At 45.4% G+C, this 26,171-nt stretch overlaps 1 long non-coding RNA gene across 3 annotated transcripts in view; it reads left to right on the forward strand.

The window, feature by feature from the left end:
- The window catches only part of LOC310745844, a 69,791-nt gene that overhangs the window by 36,440 nt on the left and 7,180 nt on the right, over positions 1 to 26,171 (forward strand). For all 3 annotated transcript variants that reach the window (XR_014540369.1, XR_014540370.1, XR_014540371.1), the window contains exon 2: positions 22,113 to 22,329. This is a non-coding gene — a long non-coding RNA (uncharacterized lncRNA). The remainder of the gene's footprint in view (positions 1 to 22,112; positions 22,330 to 26,171) is intronic.

A 26,171-nucleotide genomic window follows, 5' to 3' on the forward strand; every position in this document is an offset into this window, starting at 1 on the left:
CCATGTGGGTTAGGATTGCAGCCTTACCTGTTCTCCAGTCCCCTAAAAATCAGTGGGATTTTCTTCCGAGGAAACAGGTTCTTGCATACACAGGGGTTTGAAAACGATGCTTGTGTTCGTGTGCGGAGAGGGTCTCTTTAACGTTGTTTAGCCTTAACTGAGCTGTGTGGATCGTGTTGGAAATTCGGGCGCAACTAAGCTTGCAGAAGAGATTCTGGCTCTGTAGCCTAAAGGGCTTCCAAAAGCTAATTGACCCAGTGATCCCCATAGATCGACATGTGAATCAGCAGCTCTGAAGCCTCCCGGCTTACGTGGGTTGTGGATGCCTGCAGAAGGCTGCAATTCTACGCGCACTTACCCAAGAGCAGCGCTCCCCCCCAAAAAAATGTTTAGGGGTACTCTCATTTTGACTCAAGAAAATCACCATTTTACAGTTCACATCGGGGAAAATAAATGCAGTAAATGGACAAAAGTACAAAGATTCACAAAATATTTAGGGGTACGCGTCCCCCCAGAAAAAAGCACCGCCCAAGAGTAAACCCCGATAAACACATAAGGGAGGTTGTTTTCAGTCTGTGGCACGGAAGGAAAATGGACCAAATATTGCCTTCTCACAATCTCCACATTAGCACGGGGCTCTAGGCTTCCAGCAACTCACAAAGCGCACCCCGCACCCCAAAAGGGTGGAATCTTTCCTGTCGGTTGGTAATTGTGAAACTCGCCTCCCCGCCCCCAGCCGCGCGTTCTGAGCATAACGTGTGAATGGCTCTGACCCAATCAAGGCAGCTTTGCTTGGAGGTAAGCTTCATCGACTGCACGTTTAGAGTCCAAGAAAGTAAGCCTGCACAAAATCTCAGCCTTAGATCGCAGTTCTATGCATGTTTACTCACGGGCAGCGGGGTGTGTGTGTCTTCTCCCCCCAATAACATATTTGAGAGCCCCCCCCCTAAGTTGATGGGCATTGCCATTCAAATGGTGTTCATGCACAGTGTCATGTGATCGATTCTGCAGGGCGGGGCTTACCTGTCCCCCCCATATTTTTTTTCAAGTTGGAACCATGTCCCCTAGTAAAGTGTGTGTGTGAGAGAGAGAGAGAGAGCGAGAGAGAGAAGAGGGAGCAGAAAGGCAGAGGCGTGGCTTGGCCCATTTTTTTGCACAGGTCCTTCCCCAGTAGGCAATTGTAGACTCTAGTCTTTATGGGGGGGCTAACTTATTTCAAAATGTGATAAGCCAGTCCTACTGTATTTTGGGGACCCCTTCTGTTCATCAGTTCATGAACTGAGCTGGACCCTTTAATCCGAGGCCCTTCCTTTAAAGCTGGAACATCTTGCTATAGATTTATTCATTTTTATTCTGGTTTATTTGAGTATTACAAAAAAATACCCAAGGAGTTCTCTATTGATACTTCATTGCTGCTTTTTTGATTTAGGGTTTTTGTTACCTGTTTCGAGCAATTGGCAGGGAAATGGAGAAGTAGTACAATATTTAAATAACCAAAGACATTTTTCCAAAAGTGCATGCACTATGGCAAGAGCTTGGGCTCAAAGAACCTGCAAGGGGATTTGGAATTTGTGCCATGAGGCCAAAATGACTCTGAGCATGTTCTGGGTGCTGAATGCACCTGTGTGTAATAGTGGGAATGAGGAACAGGGGATTTGCAAATCCTAACCAGAACATCAACAACAACCACCCACACCTGTCAGCTCCTGGAAATTAGAACTGAATAATGAAAAGGAAAGTAAAAGACAGCAGCAGTCCTAAACATAGTCTCTTGAAAGTTAGCTCAAAGTCAAAATCAAGAGGAATTCTTTTTAAGGAAGACAAGTTTTGGATAGGAGCATTCTAGAGGAGTATATAATTTTTTCTTTTTCAGAAATTTGACATGATGGAACTCTTCCACCCAAGAAATGCACTTGTGTGCCCACCAATACTTTTTAAGATGCCAATTTAGGTTATCTAATATGGGGCAAATTTTGGAGTAGTGGGGAGGGGTGTATGATCTAGGGTAGCCGAAAGCTTATTTGCGGGTGCAAACACCAGGTCTTTATTCCTATGTGGCTGTAGGAATAATATATTAAAGTGTGTTGCATGAAACCAATGTTTTCAACCAGAGTCAGTGCTGGGGCATCTCTAGGGGGTTAGACTCCTGGTCATGGGGATGTAGGATTTGGGGTGATTCGAAGTTTACCTTAGGATGCAGAGGTACAGCGGCTTGTGCTGCTCTTGAGGCTCTTATCTTGTATAAGAAACATAAGGACCAATTACTAACTGTAAGACCCTCCCTCTGACATCCTTTTAAATTGTGCATTTGTGGTGGTTTGTGATCATGATGGCGTCCAGGTGGTTACAGGCTACTCCACTGCCGATGCTGTTTGCCCCTGCTAGAATTGAACATAAGAATATAAGATGAGCTTGCTGGATCAGACCAATGGCCCATCCAGTCCAGCATCCTGTTCTCACAGTGGCCAACCAGATGCCTGTGGGAAGCCTGCAAGCTGAACCTGAGCACAAAAGCACTCTGCCCACCTGTGATTCCCAGCAGCTGCTATTCCTAGAATGATGCCTCCCTTGTCAATTGCGTGATCCTGATTGAGCGCTCCAAAAAAAGGCTCAAGAACTTTGGCTCCCCCCAAAAAGCTCAACAAGAGTTTGGTCAATCCAATCCAGTGGGTAGATCACTGCCAGTTTTTTTTTTTATAGTGGGAGTAGACCGCAGTCTCTTGGGAGTTCGACATGCCTGTTCTATAGCTAAACTAAGGGCTCAGTCACACTTTTCCTCTAGGCCAGGTCCAACTCTCAATAGACTGTGATCTACTCACAGTATAAAAAAAACTGGCAGGGATCTACTCATTGTCGTAAAAAGACTGGCAGTGATCTACCCAAGGTTGTGGAGCTTTTTTAAGGAAGCCAACGTTGACTTGTTTTTTTGTGTGTGTGCTTTTTTTGCTTATTTGTAAGGAGATCGCTGAGGGGCCAGAGGTCAACCAGGACCTGTTGGACCAGGACCTGTTGATCTACCTGTTGGACATGCCTGCTCTAGGCTTTCCAGATCTGGTTGGGTTTTCGTTTTCTTGTTTTGTCCTGTTGCTTTCCCCAGGAAAACCCGCATTTGAATCGGAGCAAGACCTGTGTCTAGAAACTTAGTACAAAAGGAAGTATGGACGAGCCCTATGTAAAGTAGTATGTTCTTTTACCTGTCCTGAATTTTCAAATATTCAACTTGGATATCCTTGCATTCTAGGGTTATAAGAGAGGTATAACAACTTCCCTCTGTCCACCTCCTCCAAACCATGCATAATACTATGCATCCCCATCATCTCTCTCTTAGGTTAGAGGTGGCCCATCTTGAAATATCACAACGAGGTGATAAAGCTGCAGAAGCTTCCAACCTCAGTGGGAGATGAGCCATGGATTGCAGCAGGATGCAGTTTGCACCCACAGCTCAGTGAAACTGACTACAGCAACCACAGCTTTAGGTGGAGCGCATCCCATAATAATTTCCCCCCAGCTCCTCTTACTGCAGTGGAGAGATGAAAAGGGGAAAAGCACTTCACACACACACACACGGTTTTGGAATGAACATCTTTTTCATTGCACTTAGAAGAAGGAAGCTGTCTTTTGTTTGGTTCCATTTTGGAACAGACGCATGCCTCCCTCCTTCCACCATCTCCAGGCCAGGTCAGCCACGCCCCTTGTCTCCCCGCCCCCCATTCAAAGGCCTAATAGAATTGTTTTCAGTTGGTGCCAGAAGTTCATCAGTGTCAATGGGCCTTACTCCTCATCTTCCCCAGTAAATTGGTATGGGAGCTGCAGCATGAAAGTCTTCCACCTTGGTAAAACAAACAGCTGTTCTCCTTTTGCTGGAAGAAAAGCAAAAGTTGCACTGTTGACATTTGCTTGAGGTCTCTTATGCGGGAGACTGGAAAACCCCAACCATTGGATTTGGGGGGTTTTAATGGGAGATTTTGCCTCCCCCTCTTATGACTGTTCAAGTAATCTCCTCCCCTTTCTTGCCATGGGATAGGCTGGTGTTAGAAATACTATAAGGCATTTCCCTATGACACCAGGGCACAAGGAGTTAGTTAGTGGGGTGCAATGTGGCACCAGAAGAACAAAGAGGATTGTTTTTCTTTGAAGGGACACTCTCACATTAGAGCAAAACACAAGTGGGACAAAAAAGCCCCCCAAACAGAACATTTGTGACGTAAAAAGATTTATTCAGGTAGCTACAGGGCACACACTTGTTGGAAATGTAGTCTCCCCTATTGGGAAAGGTGGCATGTTTAAAAAGTTCCACTAAACTAAACTGCTACATGTCATGGTCATAGAATCATACAGTTGGAAGGGACCCTGACGATCATCTAGTTCAGCCTTTCTCAACCTGTGGGTCCCCAGATGTTGAACTACAATTCCCATCACCCCTAGCTAGCAGGGCCAGAGCTCAGGGATGATGAGAGTTGTAGTCCAACAACATCTGGGGACCCACAAGTTGTGAACTGCTGGCTCTAGTCCAACCCCCTGCAATGTAGGAATATGCAGCTGTCCCTTTTGGGGATCAAACCTGAAACCTTGGCTTTATCAGCCTCCTGCTCTAACCAGCTGAGTTATCCATATGGAGTGAAGGAGAAATGTCACTTAGACTTGCTACACACAAATTTGCTTGGAAGTAAGTAGGGCTTCCTCCCAGGTAAATGTACATAGGATTTCAGCCAAACAGCAGGACTCTATGCATGTTTACTCAGAAGTAAGCCTCACTGTATTCAGTGGGGCTTAGTATGCATGAGATTGCTACCTAGTTTGTGCTGGTGCAAGAAGATCTCCAAAGTCGGTCAAGGAAGCAATGCCTGCTCTCCCTTTGAAAATATAAAAGCCATTATTTAAGATCCATCTTCAGGGCTCATTGAAATGCTGCTCTTCCATAAGCTGGAGAGTCGAAGTGATGGAAAGGATGAGAGTCTTTTCATTAGCAATCCTGGAAAATAATTTTAGGTGGCACGTTAGGCAAAGAGTCACTAGAAGCAAGTTGTGCCATATTATCCCAGTCCTGGCAGCTGGACAACAAGCTTAAGGCTATTTGAACATATCACCCACCCCAAATTGGCTTCGGGAATATTGCTTTGTTAGTCAGTTTGTCTAAAACAAATTAAGCTATATGCATTTCTAAACATCGCTGGGAATTATTCTGCTGATGGGAGATATATTTCAACATGTATTCTTTGTCTGTTCTCAGCAAAGGCTCCCAGAGATGTATTTTTGTGTGTGTGTGTGTGTGTGTGTGTGTGTGTGTGTGTGTGTGCTGCTCTTCATTTCCATTCTATTTCTAGAGGTTTGCAATGCACCAGGGAAACACACACACAAATTACCCCAGTCCTTCTTTGATCTGTAAAGGGTGATCACAGCAGTAATCCGGTCACCACACTGCAGGGAAATAAGCTTTTGGTGAGCTCTAACCCTTGGTTTCTGGGGCCTCCATTGCCAGGTGGTAACTGGGGAAATGTCAGCATAGAGGAATAACTGGTCATTTGCAATGAGAGATTAAAGCGGACCATGGTCAAAGCATAGACTATTAGCCTATGGATGAAGGGCATTGTGACTGCACCTTGCCAGTGTGGTGAACCAGTGTGGTGTAGTGGTTAAGAGCGGTAGTCTCGTAATCTGGGGAACCAGGTTCGCGTCTTCGCTCCTCCACATGCAGCTGCTGGGTGACCTTGGGCCAGTCACACCTCTTTGAAGTCGCTCAGCCCCACTCACCTCACAGAGTGTTTGTTGTGGGGGAGGAAGGGAAAGGGGAATGTTAGCCGCTTTGAGACTCCTTAAAGGGAGTGAAAGGCAGGATATTAAATCCAAACTCTTCTTGCACTCACCCAACATGAAATAGGTTTACTACCTCCCCCTCTGTGTGTGTGTGTGTGTGTGTGTGTGTGCATGCGCATGTGTGTATCTACACAATAAATGTGATGTTAGCATCCTACATTTGTGCATGGGCTCCTCAAGACATTTTAAAATGCACCCCTCCTTAATATACTCTATAATATATTAGAAATGTAGACCACATTCACTAAAAGCACTGTGATGCCATTTAAAACAGTCATGGCTTGCTACCAAAATTCTGGGAGCTATAGCTGTAGCTTGTTAAGGGTTCTGAGAGTAATTAAAAGACCCCTAGTCTCCTCCCAGAGCTACAGTTCCCTGAGTTCCCTGTGGGATTGATTGTTAATCCACTCTGGGAACCGTAGGTCTGTTTTTATATAAGTAACTCTTGAATATATATGTTATTACACTGTAAATCACTTCAGAATGCCTCCTGGGAAGTGATTCATCAATGAAACAAACAAACAACAGAAATATTAACATAACAAGTTTTGTTTTATAAACTGCCCATGAGGCAATGCACAAAACTGGCAAACTGATGTGGAATTGCATAGAAATTAGGACAAAGCAGGGGGAGCTGCAATAAAATGTTGCAGTGTGGGGTTGCTATTTGCTTCATTTTCTCCTCTTTCTGTTCTTATCTCTCCTGGTGACAGTCAGCATTCTGTCATCACTGAACATGCTCAGTTCCCACTGGGCTGTTTATGGAAGTTTCTCCCTTCATGGATGGCCATCTGTCATGGATGCTTCAGCCGAGATTCCTGCATTGCAGAGGGTTGGACTAGATGACCCTTGGGTCCCTTCCAACTCTACAATTCTATGTTTTTTATTGTAAATATTCTCTGCATTTTGTCACACACACCCCTTGGTGACACCTGGGGTGGCCCACACCCACAGCACCCCCTTCCTTTGCGACTGGTGAGGGAACTGTCAGAAGGCCCTCGGTGCTGGATCTCAGTGTCTGGGCTGAACGGTGGGCATGGAGAAGCTCCTTCAGGTATACAGAACTGAGGTGAAGTGTCCAGAAGGTGAAAAAACAGGACTAGAAATAAATTCTCATTATCAATACTCTAAACTCTCCCTGTTTTGGCCATTGAGAAAGGCTTGCTTTTATTTTGTTGCTAGATTTACCATCCTTCAGGTTACCTAGTTTTACCCTTACCTAGTTTTACAGAAGTTAAAGCTGTGGGGGAGGGGAGAGAAATATTCTTTATCTAGGTAAAGGTAAAGGGACCCCTGACCATTAGGTCCAGTCGCGGATGACTCTGGGGTTGTAGCGCTCATCTCACTCTATAGGCCGAGGGAGCCAGTGTACAGCTTCCAGGTCATGTGACCAGCATGACTAAGCCGCTTCTGGCGAACCAGAGCAGCGCACAGAAACGCCGTTTACCTTCCCACCACAGCCATACCTATTTATCTACTTGCACTGTTGTGCTTTTGAACTGCTAGGTTGGCAGGAGCAGGGACCGAGCAACGGGAGCTCACCCCATCGCGGGGATTCAAACCGCTGACCTTCTGATTGGCAAGCCCTAGGCTCTGAGGTTTACACCACAGTGCCACCCACGTCCCATTCTTTAGTTATGGTACATGCAAAATGCAGATGAATGACTACTAATGCACCATGTAACGCACAGCCTGCCAATTCACACACCAGCCAAGCTCATTTTTAGCAGTTAATAACAAACTGCAGGACGGTTGTCTTTCAGCAGCATATCTTCAGCCCAGGGATGGGAAATCTGTGGTCTTCTGGACTCTAGTTCCCATCAGCTCCAGCCAGCATGGCCAGTGGTCAGGGATGATGGGAACTGTAGTCTAATAACACTTGGAGCCACAGGTTCCCCATCCCTGCTTTAACTTGAAGATAAGCAACTATTTGTTTTTTGTTTTGTTTTAAAATACAGTGTTGCACAGGTTACCACAGTGTAAATGAATGCAGCACACAGCAGGTGGAGTAGAACATTTAGCAGTATGTAATGGGAAAGGGTCGGATAGGATACTTGTCATTTTAATAGGGACGTATAATAGTGACATATTTACTCCTGTGAAGCATTGTAACATATCACTTCCAGTTAATACCTGTATGCAATGAAGTAGAGATGGACCCACTATATCTCCCCCTCCATTTCCAGTAGCCACCAGAGGGCAAATTATTTAGACATTCAATAAAGCCAGATAATATCTGTCACATGCATTATTTTTTATTAAGCACAGTTTGCTTTTATTTCTGAAAATAATGCACGCACTTTCCCCAAATATTATTAACAGGTGCACAATTTAAATTTCAGCGCAATGGTGATAGGGACAGTCAGTGAAGTCTGTTACACAATCTCAAATAATTTATTGTGGAATTGTGAAGAAAGAGGTAGGTTTGCTGCTATTGTTTTCTGTGTAGTCAATACTCGGAACCAACATGGACTCCAGAGAGAAACGGTCATGAAATACAACCCCATACCATCTAAAACAGGGAGTAGGAGAAGGTGGGTTTTATGGAACCTCGAGTTTAATCATGTGGCAAGAGTTGGGCGCTGACTTTAATAGTCATGTTTTACTTGGAAAGATCAAATGGCATTTCCATTATGAGCATACATTTCAAGGCAATGATATAACCTAAAACACACTTTGATGAATGCTCCAGTTGACAGAGTTTGCTTCATGGGAACGGATTCATTATGGGTTCTTTTGGCAGTTCCCTTGGACTAATCAGTTGTCCCCCAGTCAAGTTCTCTATAAAAATCTTGAGGCTTGCTTGGAGCTGATATTTATGCACCACACCTGGATGCAGCGACGCAGCTAGCCGCTCAGGTGCCTAGTGTGGGGGCGTGTCCTGCAGCTGGGGGCGGGGCGATCTGCCCATGGGGAGCCTCTCCAATGCTTGGAGCCTCTCTGCCGCCTCCCCCTCAGCTGTAGGGCGGCTGAGGGAGAAGCAGCAGGCAGACACAAGTCCCACGCTGCTGTTTCAGGCAGCACAGAACCTGCAGGCGCCTAAGCCACCACGTCACTCCTAAAAAGTTTTGTGAGCCCAATTTTTTTTTAAAAAACTCATTTTGTCAACCCCCGCTCAGTGATGACACCTGGGGCAGACCGCATCCCCCACCCCCTTCTTCCGCCACTGCCTGGATGATCCATTTTATCATTCTTAGAGAAGAGAATGAAGCTCACTTGATGACCAACTAATATTCCCCTCCTTAGACTGGCAAAACTGCTGAGCTTAATTTTTAGTGACAGATTTCATGAGTAGAAGAGGGGAATTTGACTGTGCTGAGCTTGGGGAAATCCAAGGATTCAAGAGGGAACAGGATCCTAGCCAGGTTGCCACCATGCCTTGTTATAAACAGAGTTGTACAACTACAGGCATTGTCTGAACCAGTAATTAGAGTGCAAACCTACCAAAGGGGCCTATGCAAAGTCACTGGATTTAATTTCAGATTCATTTGTCAGTCCCACCTAGTCTCTGCATCCTTTGTTCCTGGTGTTTACTTTGTTTATTTTAATGTGATTCAAGACATTTCCATACTGTTGATTATTCACATACATAAAAACAATCCAAAGAAAGGAGGGCAACGAAACAATAACATGTTATCATAAAACCAAATGCCAAGCACAATTCAAAGTATTGGTGCTGACCTTTAAAGCCCTAAATGGCCTCGGCTCAGTATACCTGAAGGAGGGTCTTCACCCCCGTTGTGCAGCCCAGATGCTAAGATCCAGTTCTGAGGGCCTTCTGGCGGTTCCCTAAAGGCGAAAAGTGAAGTTACAGGGAACCAGTCACAGGGCCTTCTTAGTCATGGCACCCGCCCTGTGGAACACCCTCCCATCAGCTGTCAGTGAGATTAATAACTATACAACTTTCAGAAGACATCTGAAGGCAGCCCTGTATTGGGAAGTTTTAAATGTTTGATGTTTCATTTTGCTTTTATATCTGTTGGAAGCTGCCCAGAGTGGCTGGGGCAAACCAGTCAGAGACACAGGCTACAAATAAGATCATCATCATCATCATCATCGGTGGGTGGGGGGCTGTGCACATCCCTAATAGGTGGTTAAACACATAGTAAGATGCCTTATACCAAGTCAGACCATTTGATTCATCCAGCTTTGTATTGTTTACAGCAGGAGCAGGCAACACGTCATATGTCTCTGGACTCCAACTCCCATCACTCCTGACCATTAGCCATGCTGACTGGGGCTGATGGGAGTTGGAGTCTAACGACACTGGCAGAGCATGCAGTTGGCTACCCATGATGTATGCTGACACTCAATGGCTTTCCAGGGTTTTGAGTCTCCCTCTCTTTCTCTGTCCTACCTAGAGGATGCCAGGGATTGGATCCATGTTCTTCTGCATGCAAAGCAGATGCTATACCTCTGAGTTCTGGCCCTTCCCTTGTTCCTGCATTGCAAGCTAAGCATGCACAGCTTTGAGAAGAGAACAGAGCTCTTTGTCTCCTAATTGAAGTTTACACAGCTTGCAGAAAGCAATTTCCTTAACTTTTAGATCCCATTGCTCCACTATTTCATTTTTATATTTCTTCAATGAGCCCCTGCCCTCTTTTCAAAGCACTAGAGTGGTGCGGTAATAAAAGCTATGTATTGCTTAGCACCAACATTCCAGGAAGAAAAGGAAACTCATTTATTTGTACTGTGCCTGCAGGGAAGGACAAAGGATCTTGGCTTGTGAAATTGATGTCCTGCCACAAGCGGACCATCTTTGCTGGCGAGGATGCTCCTTAATGTGACACAACCCTTGCTCATTTTCCCCTTTATTTCTCAGTGCACCTGATTTTCATTTTCCATGTAATTTTATAGCAGTCAAGAGCTTATGCAGTATCAGAAGAACTCTAAGCTACAAATTCCCTGGCACCCAATGAGTTCTCTCCACTGTGTTCCAGACATCCTGGGTGAGATGATACAGCAATCAGAATTGCCTGTTACCTTCAGATGGAAATCAAGATATACCCTGTCTATCTGTGTTCCTTATCATGGTTAAATCCCCAATAAAATAACATGTAAATTATGTGATGTAGCTTAGGATACAGAGTCCCAGGACACAACAGCAGAGGAATTATTAGTATGAGGGGAGCAGTTGAATTCAGTCCGGTTATCTGATCCCTGAAAAGCATATACAGCAATTAGACGTGGTGCCAGCACCCTGCAGGGTCGGGCAAATGCCAAGTCCCCGGCAGGACCCCATGTCCCCACTGCCAAGGCTGCCACTGCAGCTGATGTGGCTCAGCTGAGTGGCAGCTGCACTGCATGGAGCTCAAAGCCCACTTGGCATGTGTGGAGTGATGAGCATCAACCTGTTAATAATGCCAGTCCTGCCCCCAACATGCATACATTGGGGGCAGGGACAGCATCATGAACAAGGTGGTGCTGGCCATTAAATGTTTTCCAAGAAGAAGAAGAAGAGTTTGGATTTGATATCCCGCTTTATCACTACCTGAAGGAGTCTCAAAGTGGCTAACATTCTCCTTTCCCTTCCTCCCCCACAACAAACACTCTGTGAGGTGAGTAAGGCTGAGAGACTTCAGGGAAGTGTGACTAGCCCAAGGTCACCCAGCAGCTGCATGTGGAGGAGCGGGGAATCGAACCCGGTTCCCCAGATTACGAGTCTATCGCTCTTAACCACTACACCACACTGGCTCTGGAGATCCCATCCCAATGCATGTGCTCTGGCAGATGCTACCCTTTGGAGAATGCCAACTTCACTACAACATAATGCATACCTAGGTCAGGGTCTGAACCATTACTGGGGTGTACTTGCCCACATACATACCCTCCAACATTTCTCTGATGAAAATAGGGACATCCTATTCTACTACTACTACTACTACTACTACTACTCCCTGCCCATCTGACTGGGTTATAATAATAATAATTTTACTATTTATACCCCACCCATGTGGCTGGATTGCCCCAGTCACTCTGGGCGGCTTCCAGCATGTATAAAAACATAATAAAACATCAAACCTTAAAACCTTCCCGATACAGGGCTGCCTTCAGATGTCTTCTAAAAGTTGTGTAGCTCTTTATCTCCTTGGCATTTGATGGGAGGGTGTTCTACAGGGTGGGCGCCACTATCAAGAAGGCCCTGTGCCTATGTTCTCTGTAACTTCACTTCTCGCAGTGAGGGAACCACCAGAAGGCTGCGTTGCCCCAGCCATTCTGGGCGGCTTCCAACACATAAAAACGTAACAAAACATTAGACATTTTAAAACTTCCCTATAAAGGGCTGCCTTCAGATGTCTTGCAAAGGTTGCATAGTCACTTATCTCCTTGGATCAGGGGGTAAGATAACTCCACACCCTCCAACATTTCTCTGATGAAAATAGGGATGTCCGAAGGAAAAGTGGGACATTCTGTGATCAAATCAGAAAGTGAGATGATTTCTGTAAATCCGGGGCTGTCCTTGGAAAATAGGGACACTTGGAGGGTCTGTCTATACACATGTAAAGTGAGCCTGAAATGCCACTTGGTAATGTAGCCCACCCTACCAATTAGAATCTGGCAAGGGGGGCAGCATGCTGCTGGGGGAGACCACTATGGGCAACTCGCCCCCCCCTCCAGTGGGATCTAGGTTTGCTAGTCATCATCATAATCATAATGCAGTGTTGGACTATTAAAATATACTATAAGTCTTTTCATTTGATGCTAGAGATGCCACAGACATCTATGGGGGGGGGGATGAAAAACATATAGTCCTGGGTGTTACTCTCTTTCTCTCTCCCTCCCCAAAATGGCAGGTTTTACACAAGAATAGCATTTCCCCAACACCTTCATTGTCAAAAATCATAATCATAGTTATTGTTTATGCATTAGGAAAATCTTATCCTACATGGGGCACAATGTGGGAAAGATCAGAATCTGACACTTCAAAATAATCATTATCATTTAGCTGCTGTTCTACATTCTCTGTGACAAGCTTGACTTGGGAGAGGGAACGTAACATGCTAAGAGCCACAGACAGGTTTTTAAATGTCACGTCAAGATGCCCACCCTTTTGTATTTCCAAGGGAAGAGGAGATCACACAATTCTGCGGCTGTACGTTTGAAGGAGACTAAACGCCTCCTTTCATATGCAATCGACAAAGGCAAAAGGAAGGGGAAACTCTGGGAGCTTAAATTGCGGCAGCCCAAGAAGATCAGATACTACTATTTAATTTCATTATCTCAAAATAATGTTGCCATATGTGTTCTAGGCCTAAGATGCTGTGAGATAAAAGCAAACTTCCTGGATTGTTAGTGATTCAATTCTTCCCTGAACACATCTCTTGATTTGCTGATAGACTGAGGTATAACCAGGGCACTGAGTTACAGCACAATTGTGCATGTTTACTCAGAAGTAATTCCCACTTTGTTCAACAGGGCTTCCTCCCTAGCAAGTGTGCTTACGGCCCCAAGTTTATTCTCACTCATAGCACCCGTTTGCTTCTGGAGGACAGTCATCAAATGTATGTTGTGTCCATTCAAGGCTGTAGTTCCAGAATGGAATGTAGAAGTTATCTAGCTTGGGGAGATCTCTATGTTCAGCAAAGTCACATCATAGAGGTCTTCCTCTCCCATAGCAAGCTGGAGATTTAGAAGTGGGTTTCTGCCGCAGGCATGCTATAGATCTGGCTGGTGCACAGATTTAAGGAGTTTGTGTTTATAGTATGATTTTCAAAGATATAAACCCAATTCCTTTAATAAAAGAAGAAGAAGAATAAAAGGTAGCATATATGCCCTATGTTAAAACCAACAAGAAACAACCACAATAATTGTTCTAAGAATACTTTGCTTTTGCAGTCTCAAATGTTTCCATAGTGGGCCTTAGGGCTTCAATGAATCTATGTGAGTTTCCATACTCTCCGAGTGAAATCTGAAATGTTTTTTCTGGAAGGATTATGGGGGAACCTCGATATCTACAGTATACAACTTACTTCTCAGTGGTAGACTGACTCCTCTTAACCCTCTCTCAGTCACCAGCCAGTATGACCAAGAGGAAAATTGCAGCTATCTGTTTGGAAGTAAACAGAACCCCCCAAACTACAAAAGAGAGGTGAATAATTGCTTTCACCAGCCATGTAAATGCCCTATGAAGACTCAAACAGATAGGCGTTATTGTTGAATAGAGTACAGCTGGCAATACCTTGATATAGAATTTCAGCAACAGAGGCAATGTGCAAGGATTGCGAGAGAAATGGCCATGGAATTTGGGTGTGATATTTTAATCTTTCTATTGTACAGTTGTACTGTCTTTTTGTTTTAAAAAGGTGCATGCAGAAGCACATATAGATATGCCCAATCCTGTGCCTGTCCAGCAGTGTCCCCAATCTGTCCCTGTGGCCCAATACCAGATGCAAACCCTCTAAGCCCATCCTAAATTAAGAGGCTTCCTGGAAACGGAGATGGTAGCAGCATGGACAATAGCACCACACAGACCCCCTTGGCCCTCTAGGCTGGCCTGGTGTTGTACCCAGTGCTTTTTTCCTCAAAAAAAAGTTTTGACTCAAGAAAAACTACCATTTTGTAGTTCAAATCGGGGAAAATAAATACAGCAAATGGACAAAAGTACAAAGAGTCACAAAATGTTTAGGGGTATGCGTACCCCTGCATCTCCCTAGGAAAAAGCACTGGTTGTACCCAACGCATTGCTGAGTTTTAAGGTCATCATCACTGATCGTCCAGAGCTATGATGTTCTAAGGTAGGCCTTCAAGGCCTAGTTTATGTTCTGAATTTATCTGAGGTGTAGTGGAGGATCATTCATTGAGATGAAAGGGACACTGCCCTATTCAATGGCGACTAACTCTGATGGCTATGCTCTACCTCCACAGCAATGCTTCCGAATATGGAAAACTTAATAAAAATGATTAAAAAGAAGAAGCCATGCTTCTGAATACCAGTTGCTGGAAACCAGAGGAGGAGAGAGGGCCCTTGGGCTAATGTTCTGCTCGCCGGCTTCCCATAGGCATCTGGTTAGCCAGTGAGAACTGGATGCTGGACTAGATGGGCTATTCTTATGTTCTTAACTTCCATCTGTCCTCAGTCAGTTCCACCTGTCTGTCTTCTTACATCCAGTCCAGGTGGCTTTAGGGCAGTATATAAAATCAATCAATCAATCAATCAATCAATCAATCAATCAATCAATGCTGTAGAATGGAGCATGAGCAGTGGGGGTGGTGCTGAACTTGAGCACTGCTGAAATTTGAGCCCCCAAAGTCTACCACTGGTATCACCATTTCCAATGGGCACCAGCCACCATTGCATGCAGGGAGCTTTCTGATCATCCCCAGAGATGCATTTGCCTGGAGAATGTCATGCAGAATGCACAATGCCATCTGAAGAGGTACTGCTCTCTTTGAGAATGCAAGGCTCAGAGTCTTAAATTACCCAACCACCACTGACCTTGGTGGACCCAGCCAAAACACAAGAGAAGCAAACCAGGGTAAGCAAAGACAAGTGGCAAGTACTGGCAGAATTAACCCCAGTGCTGTTCCCCTTAGTGAGCAAACCCCATTCCCATGGCAACAGACACACAGCCAGAAAAAAGCGGAGGAGGAGGGGGTGGAACAGGCTAGAAAGAGAGCATATTCATTATTTTCTAAATTAATATTGATTCCTTCCACTTAAATTATATATCTATAGTTTTGAAGACAAAAATGAATTAGACGCTTCTCGCTCTTTTATACTGTATACCGTTGTTGCCTTTTTAAACATATTTTTAAGCGCCTGAAAAACCTGCTTATTTCCACTGACCCCCTCCGGGTGAGATTATACTGAGAAAACCCTCCTCCCTCTTGAAAGCAGATTTGAGTGAGTGATTGTGTAGAACCAAATGTGTAGGCTAAATCTGCGACTATCCTGCGAAAAAAGTTGATGAACCACCATCTCACTTTCAGCAAGTCATTTGTTTTGACAAGAGAGGAAAATATCTTATCATTAATCATTTCTAAGATTAAATTATTCTTTTAAGTACTTGTTACGCATTCTTGTAATGTGAAGAATCTCTATTAACAGACTATAATTTAGCAGTGATTACCTACCACTGATCGGATACAATAGTTTTGGTTACTACTTTGAAAGAGAGCAGACAGTGAAGAAATGATGGCATGAGGGACTGACAGCGACCTCACATTTGTAGACATTTATAGTGGCTTCATGTAGTAGAACGTATCTGGTACTCTGACATCTTCATGCTGGACATTTGGCCATTCCTGTTCCATATTGTTAAGCAGGGGGGGCAAACCTTTGACTAGGGTTGGTGCAACTATTGGGCAAAGGGAGGCAACTGCCTCAGGTGGCAGAAGCTGAGGAGTGGCTGCAGCACTACTTCCTTGGCTGTTCCCCTATGTTGGAGGGCAGAAGCAGGAGTGTCCTGCGCCTCCTAAACTCAACCACAGCCCTCAGGTGTGCTGGGGGATTCTGCTATTCTGTTGCCAGCTTTGAAGTTTGAGTCAGCTCTCAATCCAACCACCTTCTGGACATGGAAGGTGGGCACCATTTTGTCCTTTGCCTCAGGCAGCACTTCCTGTGACCCTCCAACTGTTGCTAAACTACAACCCCTATCAGTCCTGACAATTGGTCATGCCAGCTGGGACTGATGGGAAGTAGGAGTCCAAAAACATTAGGCTCCTCTCTCTGGTGTTAAGCAAAGAATGAAAGGCAAGGGGTTCATGTGGTGATGTGGAAACGTTGCCAACTCTTGTGAAATATACTCCAAGTCGAGAGTGGATTTCATGCTCTTTATTCAGCTCATAGTGGTGAGGAGGAATGGAAGTTCCCCCAGAATGTCTGCTTTATATACATTATTTACACAGTGGGCCCCACGTGACTGGCTAATTCTGGGATTCACCTGTAGGCCAATCAGGTTGCGGATTCACTTCCACCTGGAGCTGGATTGGGTGGCTCCTGTGGACCAATCAGACTGCTGCATTCTGGACCCTATTGTTCTAGGACCAATCAGACTGCTGCCTTTTGGATCCTATTCAACTCAATAAATAACATCTTGGAATGAAAATCTTGGTACCTAGGTAGGGTCTAGGGGCAGAGGTTGTGTCACACACACCTTAAAGGCAGAACCTACATGTGAGTAGGGTTTGAGTCCACACGAAACAGCTTGTTTATCTCAGGTGCCAAGGTACTGCATGTGCTTCCAGGTCATCTACAATGCAGCAATGCCAGCTGCACATGATCTTCTCTGACAGCATATATCTAGGCAGACAGAACAACAGAGGGTTGGAACTATTACAGCTTTGCTGGAAATAATTTGCCAGGCAGTTTGAGGATAGGGTGGCCATGTTTCTTATTTTACAAAGAACACTTCTCTCTTTCAAGGGATTGTCAGAATACAGTCCTCTATTTGAAGAAAGGTGTGGTTCAAGTTTGGTTTAAGATAATAATAAAAATTGCAAGAAGGGAGAGCAGGAGAGTTTGAAGTTGACCACCAACAATTAGAAGCTGGATTGAGCAGGCATGGGTCACCTGATCCCAGTAATCCCAGTTTTCTCCACTATGATGAGACATACTGCATTTCTATTTATATTAATTACTTCTAAATTTGCACCTGTATATAGAAATTCTGCAAAGTGTACGCATATATGTGCCCACTTTTTTTGGTGTAAGTGGATGCCTTATTTGAGGGCAAAATTGCTTTTCTCCATGCTGACTTGAATGCTGCTGCTATTAGGGAGTCAGGTGAGATGTCTTGTATAACATCTAACCTGATTTTGAGGGACCAGTTTCAGCTGATGAGGTCTGAGGATGTGGATGAGGTGCTTATAGCAGCTGAATTTATGACATGCTCTCTTGTCTTTTGCCCATCATGGCTTCTTCAAGCTAGCTGATGGGGCTGGCTGGGTGGGTCCAGGGAGCGGTCAACACATCTCTGCATGAGGGAGCAGTGCTGCCACATTGAAGGAGGCAATAATACAGACACTCCTAAAATAAGCCTTCCTAGACCCTGAGATATTTGACAGCTGGCACCTGAACACAAATATTTCCATTTTCTGGGTAAGGTGTTAAAGAGAGCAGTGACGGTTTAGTTGCAGACATGCCTGGAGGAGCACAATGACTGAGCATTTTAAGTCTGGATTCAGGTCCTGTCTAAGGACAGAACTGGCCTTGGTCACTCCTCAGTGCAGCTCTTTCCAGAACTGCTAAACTCCTCAGCTCCTGGATCTGGAAACCAGACACATAATGCTTTGCAGCTATTACTGGATATAGCCCTAGAAGGAGGAATAGGACCACTGTAAAACAGTGCCCTCATGGCAACAGTCCTAGGAGGTTATAGTGGTCCATTGTATTGAAAGCTACTGAGAGATCAAGCAAGAGCAACAAGGTTGCACTTCCATCCTTCTCCAGAAAAAGGAGTGACCAAGGCCAGTTCTGTCCCTAGACAGGACCTGAATCCAGACTCAAAATGCTCAAAATCATTGTGCTCCTCCAGGCATATCAGATATATGATTTTGGGAAGTTTCTACCTAGAACCTTCTCTTCACTGGAGGGTTAAGAAGCCTCTGTGGTGAAGAATGCCAATAATAATAATAATAATAATAATAATAATAATAATAATAATAATAATAATAATTTGTTATTTATACCCCGCCCATCTGGCTGAGTTTCCCCAGCCACTCTGGGCAGCTCCCAATCAAGTGTTAAAAACAGTACAGCGTTACATATTAAAAACTTCCCTGAACAGGGCCTTAAGATGTCTTCTGAATGTCAGGTAGTTGTTTATCTCTTTGACATCTGATGGCAGGGCGTTCCACAGGGCGGGCGCCACTACCGAGAAGGCCCTCCGTCTGGTTCCCTGTAGCCTCACTTCTCGCAATGAGGGAACCGCCAGAAGGCCCTCGGCGCTGGACCTCAGCGTCCGGGCAGAATGATGGGGGTGGAGACGCTCCTTCAGGTATACTGGACCGAGGCCATTTTGGGGCTTTAAAGGTCAGCACCAACACTTTGAATCGTGCTCGGAAACGTACTGGGAGCCAATGCAGATCTCTCAGAACCGGTGTTATGTGGTCCCGGCAGCTACTCCCAGTCACCAGTCTAGCTGCCGCATTCTGGATTAATTGCAGTTTCCGGGTCACCTTCAAAGGTAGCCCCACGTAGAGCGCGTTGCAGTAGTCCAAGCGGGAGATAATTCGAGCATGCACCACTCTGGCGAGACAGTTCGCGGGCAGGTAGGGTCTTAGCCTGCGTACCAGGTGGAGCTAGTAGACAGCTGCCCTGGACACAGAGTTAACCTGCGCCTCCATGGACAGCTGTGAGTCCAAAATGACTCCCAGGCTGCGCACCTGGTCCTTCAGGGGCACAGTTACCCCATTCAGGACCAGAGAATTCCCCACACCCACCCGCTCCCTGTCCCCCAAAAACAGTACTTCTGTCTTGTCAGGATTCAACCTCAATCTGTTAGCCGCCATCCATCCTCCAACTATGATCAACATAGGCTGATACTCTGCCTCTGACCTTTCCAGGACATGGATACCTTGGCCACTGTAACTCATGCATTGGGAATCTTCCTGATATGACTACTTCAATGTGCTCTTGTGGAGTTTCCCCTGAGACTTACTCTTTCTAAGCCAAATTATCGGGGCTTACAGCAATAACTTTACTGTCTTTTAAAAACCCACTGACTGATTCACACATGCACATGTCTCAGCCATCAGTTGTTAAATGTTCAATCCTCAGTGACTCACAGGCAGTTGTGTCTGAAATGCTGTCAGGCAGTATGGAAAACTTGCTAAATAAATATATTCATAAGTTATGGTGCCTTCCTTGCCCACATGCAACTCTGACATGATAGCCAAGATGCCTGAGACTTCCACCCCTTGCTAGCTCTTAAAGGATGTACCATGTACACAGTGGCTCCTACATTGTCTTGGGGAGGTCAGAAGACATCAGCCATCTGAAGGATCTTTGTGAGTGAAAGGTTTTGCCAGTTGAATGTGATTTGACTTAAGAGTTGTTTCGAAAAGATCATGCAGCTGATAGCTTCTCATTTGGGTGCACAGCTGAGGAAGAGGTGAGGAGGAATACATTATTTCATCAAAGCCTGCTGCTTTTAAATGAGGTGAAATCCCTCCAGCAGGAACAGAGATGCCATCGATTCAGAGTCTGTGTCAGTTAATATTTCTCTTTCCTTAGCAGCACCCTTCTTATTGGTGTCTTCACCAATCAGTGTTGACATCAACAATGTAATGTGCTCCTTTATTTGTGAGACAGGGGATATTCTTCAAAAGACCAAGCAGAGAGAGGCTGCTTTTGCAAAAAAAAGAAGAGCAAGAAACTCCTTCATTTGGTGCTGCATCTACAGCAGCAGCAAGTCTCAGATACTACAAGGTTCCTGCTGTGCTCTTGAACCACACACTGCAGTTAGGGTCAGTTATGGAGACAGCACCACAAGACACTTGTGCCCTTGTGCTGTAGCCCCTATTGACAAAGGGCTGGTCCACATAACACAGGCATTCAGGGAACAGGTCCTCGCTCAATGGGAGAGCACTTTCTGCACAGGTAGAAGGTCCCAGATCAGGTCCCTGGCATCTTCACACAGCACATGGTTAAACTGATGGCTTTAAAAGGGATTGGACAAATTCATGGAGGAAAAGGTTGTCAATGGCTACTAGTCATGACAGCTATGCTCTGCCTCTATGATCCGCGGCAGTAATGCTTTTGAATACCAGTTACTGGAAGCCACAGAAGGAGAAAATGCTCTTGTTCTCAGGTCCTGCTTGTGTGTTTCCCACAGGCATCAAATTGAACAGGCTCTTCTTATCTCTGGTTGAAGTTGGGGAAGACTTCTGTTTGGAACTCTGGAGAGCCTCTGTCAGCCAAGAGTTGTCAATGCTCAGCTAGATGGACCAAAACTCTGACTTGGTGGTTGGTAGCTTCATATATTCCTCCCATTTCAGCTATAACCAGACCAATGGAAACTTTGTGCTTACAAAAGATCCCCATGCCACGATGAATTCTGTAACCTGTATACATTCTGCAAAAAAAGCAAGTGTGTGTGTGTGTGTTATCTTGGTTTGCAGAAATGATTTTAATTGACAGAGGGAGCCTTTGCTATAGGCCAAACAACTTCTCCTGTACCCTAACTTCTGAGATTTAGAATGACAGGGTACAGCTTGACACAGAGTCATGTCACTGGTCCTTCAAAGACAGCATTGTCTGAAAATGTTGGGCATAGCTCTCCAGGGTTTCAGAGTGCCCATCACAAGAAAAATGGCAGTAGCCTTGTCAAACAAACTCAGGCTCATTATACCTGGTCTATGTAAACAGCGTGTAGGAGGACAAATTATGACAGCTTAAGTCTTTTATCACATCATGTCATGGTGGGGTGGGAGTAGAGTCTCATTTTCGAAAAATCACACACAGGCCAGAAAATTAGCTTCTCCAGGAGAAATCTATATCAGAATCTTTGTCCCTGACACCTAGTTTTGTACATGCAGGTAGTTTTATATTATGTAGAAATGCATTCTAGCCCAGGAATGTCCACAAACTCTTTTGACATCTCGTCTTCTGCTCATGCAGACCAGGCAAATGATTCTCTGGATGGTAAATCCTGTACCAAACATGGCGCCTGTAAAGTGGGATGGGGACTGAGAAATACACCTGGAAGTGCTGATAGCACCTTGTAGGGGAAGCCTATATCGGAGTTACTTTGAGTAACCAATGCACTTATATAGCACGTCATCTGGTATCAGCCTCCTCTGATCTTCTGCTTCCCCATGATATGCCTTCTATGAGTGACAGGCCATGTCATCCACAGTGCTCCTTTTGCTGGCATTATTGGCGTATCCACCAGGGAGGGATATATGCTTCTTGTGTGCAAAAGCAACAGACCAAAGGTACCATCTTCAGCAGAAGTTGCTTCAGATGACTGGGAACTGAATGAGAGCAGGGGCCAGGGATGATTGGAGCTGTACTATGATAGCACCTGGAGAGTTATGGTTCCTTCAACCTTGCTCTAACCATTACACTGTACTTGCACCATTAAAAATCTACAAGTCAGAAGACAGAAAAACAGAAGATCCATTAAAGAGCATTAATTTTTGTTTGAAAGGCAATCTGATTGGACCAAGTATTTTGATCTACCTGTAATAACCAATGGGTTTCAAACAATCACATCAGGGCAGAGCAAGAATTAAAAAAACAATTTAACACAATGGGTGAATTAGCTTGCAAATGTATCAAGCTCTCTGAATTGCACTCACCAATAACAGATTCATCTCAGATTTGTTTTATTAATATTATTATTTTATTTTAGAGCTGCTGGAGAAGAAATTGGCATTCCTGGACAGCACACCCTTAATCTTCAAGCATCCTTCCGTCATGTTCTTTTTCTGCTGCTCCCAGTGTCTCAGCAGAGGAAAGTCAATTCCTTGGATATTTTAAAGTCCTCTAAGTAATGAGGAGTGTGTTGGACTCCCATTTCTTTCAGCAAAGCTGCATTCATTCATTGTGCATCTAATGTGTCGGCCAAGGTAACTGCATTGATTTCAAAATACCCACCTTGATGCTTGCGCAAGTCACCTGAAATGAAATGGGCCATGCAATTTGAAATGTCAATATATCTTACGTCCTGATTCAGACATGATTGATGCTGCCTTGCCGACATCACTTATCAGGGTAGCTGGAGTATCATATACATGGGAAGGATTTGTGCGCAGTCAGTGCATTCCTTTGGGCCACGGATCTTTGAAGTGCAAATAATGCTGCATAACATGGGCTGCTTCATGTGAGAAGTGCCTTTTACCCATGGTGTGGGTCAGGGGCATTGTTAAGGGGAGCCTCAAGGGGACATAAACATATGCAAATATTATGCAAATTTGTATCATGGGCCTGTGCCCCAAACCTTTTAAGCACTTCTAGCAATGGCCCTGGTGTGGCTACATTAGATGCCAATACAGATAACTGCTTTTTGTATAACAGCATTTAAGCTGTGTACACACCATATATTTAAAACACAGTTAAAGCACATAGCTCTGTAGAACTGTAGTGGTGTGAGGGGTAAACTACAGTTCCCAGGGTTCTTGGGGGGAAATCCACAAGCTTTGACTGTATTTTAAGCGTACTGTGTGTACTCTGCGACCCCGTCGAAACCAGGCACCTTGGTTTACTGAGGAGCTCCGGAAAATGAAGCGGGATCTCAGACGGCTAGAGCGAGTATGGCGACGGACTCGTGATGGAGCCTCAAGAACATCTTATAGGACGCTTATGAAAGCCTATGAGATGGCTATGAAAGCTGCTAAGAAATCTTACTTTGCAGCTTCCATTGCATCCGCTAGCTCTCGCCCGGCACAACTTTTTAGAATAATTAGGTCAATAACGTCCTTAGGAGGACAACCAAATTTAAGCACAAATTCGACCCACAGCTGTGAGGCATTCGCAAGCTTTTTTGCAGAGAAAGTCCTGTTGCTCCGCCGTGACCTCCCTGCCAATTTAGATACAGTGACTGAACTGGAGGCCCCTCGATTGACTTCAGGTCCAGTGTTGGACCATTTCGATCGGATACTCCCTACTGATGTGGATAGATTCCTCCAAGTTGGTAGGCCCACCACCTGCCTCCTTGATCCATGCCCGTCTTGGCTGATTAGGGAGTGTCCAGATGTTGCGCGGACCCCCCTGGTTGAAATTATCAATTTGTCCCTTGACACGGGGACATTCCCAGGGGAACTGAAGGAAGCAGTGGTGTGTCCACTCTTAAAGAAAACTTCATCAGATCCCTTAGACCTATCCAATTACCGCCTAGTTTCAAATCTTCCATACCTGGGTAAGGTAATTGAGAGAGCGGTTGCTAAACAGCTTGGTAGGTTTCTGGAGGAAACATCAGCATTAGATCCATTTCAGTCCGGTTTCCGTCCTGGTTTTGGGACGGAGACGGCTCTGGTTGCCCTAACAGATGATCTCCGTAGACAACTGGATCGAGGCGGGTCAGGACTGCTGATCCTTTTAGATTTGTCAGCAGCCTTTGACATGGTCGATCATGATCTTCTGGACCACTGCCTCGCAGACGTGGGGATACAGGGCATAGCCCGTAACTGGTTGTGCTCTTTTATCTCTGGTCGGGGACAGAGGGTGGCACTAGGGAGGGAAATGTCGTTGCGCCACTCCTTGGTGTGTGGCGTGCCGCAGGGCGCAATTCTCTCCCCGATGCTTTTTAACATCTTTATGCGCCCCCTTGCCCAGATTATCTGGAGCTTTGGGCTGGGCTGTCACCAATATGCTGATGACACTCAGCTCTATCTGCTGATGGATGGCCACACCGACTCGGCCCCGAACACACTGACCAGATGCTTGGAAGCTGTGGCTGGATGGTTTCGTGGGAGCAGATTGAAACTAAATCCTTCGAAGACAGAGGTCCTATGGCTAGGTCGGGACGGCATGGGGATGAGGGACCAACTCCCTTCTCTTGCGGGGGCCCAATTAGTGCCATTGCCTTCCGTTAAGAGTTTGGGTGTAATCCTTGACGCCTCCCTTTCCATGGAGGCGCAAGTTACAGCAACAGCCAAGGCGACATTTTTCCACCTTCGCTGCATCAAGCAGTTGGTCCCTTACCTTTCCTGCCCCGACCTGGCCACAGTGATCCATGCAACGGTCATCTCCAGGCTTGACTACTGTAATTCGCTCTACGCGGGGCTGCCCTTGAAGCTGTCCCAGAAACTCCAGCGGGTACAGAATGCTGCAGCGAGGCTCCTCACGGGGTCTCTGCCATGGGAGCATATTCACCCAGTGCTTTTCAAGCTGCACTGGCTCCCGGTGGAGTACAGGGTCAGATTTAAGGTGCTGCTTTTGACCTTTAAAGCCCTTCATGGCCTAGGACCCTCGTACCTACGGGACCGCCTCTCCTGGTATGCCCCACGGAGAGCCTCAAGGTCCATAAATAACAACACCCTTGTGGTCCCAGCCCCTAAGGAAGTTAGATTGGCTTCAACCAGAGCCAGGGCCTTTTCAACTCTGGCTCCGGCCTGGTGGAACGCTCTGCCTCATGAGACCAGGGCCCTGCAGGATCTGATTTCTTTCCGCAGGGCCTGTAAGACAGAGTTGTTCCACCTGGCCTTTGGCTTGGAGCCAATTTGATTCCCTCCCTCTCTTTCTTTTTTCTTTTCCTTACTCCTCCTGCGATGAGGCTACATTTTAATATTTTAATGTTCCATTATTTTAATGTTGTTTTTTATTTTTGTTTTTAAGTTGTAATCATTCATCTTGTTTTTATTATTGCTTGTAAGCCGCTCTGAGCCCGGCCTTGGCTGGGGAGGGCGGGGTATAAATAAAAAATTATTATTATTATTATTATATAGTCCATGTTTAAACTGGGTCACTGGATGAGGCAATGGAGATCCATGTGAAGCAATTCCAGTGACTCAGACCATAAATGAATCTATGTGGAGAACACCCCTGGAAAAATGTTTGCATGATGACAACACCATCCCCCATGCTCCCCTTCAGCAGGGGAACTGAGCTCTTTCATTCTGTCAGCATAGCTGGGTTGACACAAGTCCATGCCTGAAGAGACCACTGTGGTCTAGAAGGTTCTAGAATCTGCCTTTGCAAAAGAAGCCATCGGTTTGTTCTCCTTCCCATGGTGGGATTGGTTTTGGCAGAGAATGTGCACACATTCCTTCCCTGCTGGCGATTCCTTTATATATCTTGTGTGTTCTCGGAGTTGGGCCTGTTTAACTCTACTCTTGGGCCCAGCTAACTGGCTGAAGAAGTTTCTTCTTCTTCTTTGCTATGGTTTAACTCTTTTGGACAAAACCATCTGTCAGCAGCTGTGAAAGGACCAAGTTTTTCCCAGATGTGACAGGGAGCTGATTCAGAGCCAGCATTTATTAACAGGCAGAGTGTTTGACTTTGACCTGGGATTGGTTTGGGTGGTGAGACCACACTACAGTCCAGACTGGTTTAATATCCATTACCTCTCCCTAGAGTTATGAAAGAGCAGGGAGTTGCCAAACTACAGATCACAGGATTCTTGGGATGGTAGGGAGAGTCAGGACACTCACATTCATGTAGGTTATGAGATAGAGTTATCTCAGTCACATATCAACCAGGAGTTCTCAGTTCAGAGTGGACATAAGAATCTGCTAAACTGAGCAACAGGTCCATCTAGCCCTGTATTGTCTATCATCCAGAGTCTCCTCAGAGACTCGGGTAGAGTAGAAGTCATTCTTACCTCCTGCTCCTTGCCAAGGGATTGAACGTTGCCATGATTTGTGCTCTGCCACACAGCTCTGGGCCCTGACTACAAAAATACAGCCACTCTACCCCCCTAACTGAATTTGAAGTTGTGGGAATGTTCAGGGAGGCAGGAGAGGATATATTG

Source organism: Podarcis filfolensis (assembly GCF_964270895.1).
Source record: "Podarcis filfolensis genome assembly, chromosome: 12".
Taxonomy (NCBI): Eukaryota; Metazoa; Chordata; class Lepidosauria; order Squamata; family Lacertidae; genus Podarcis; species Podarcis filfolensis.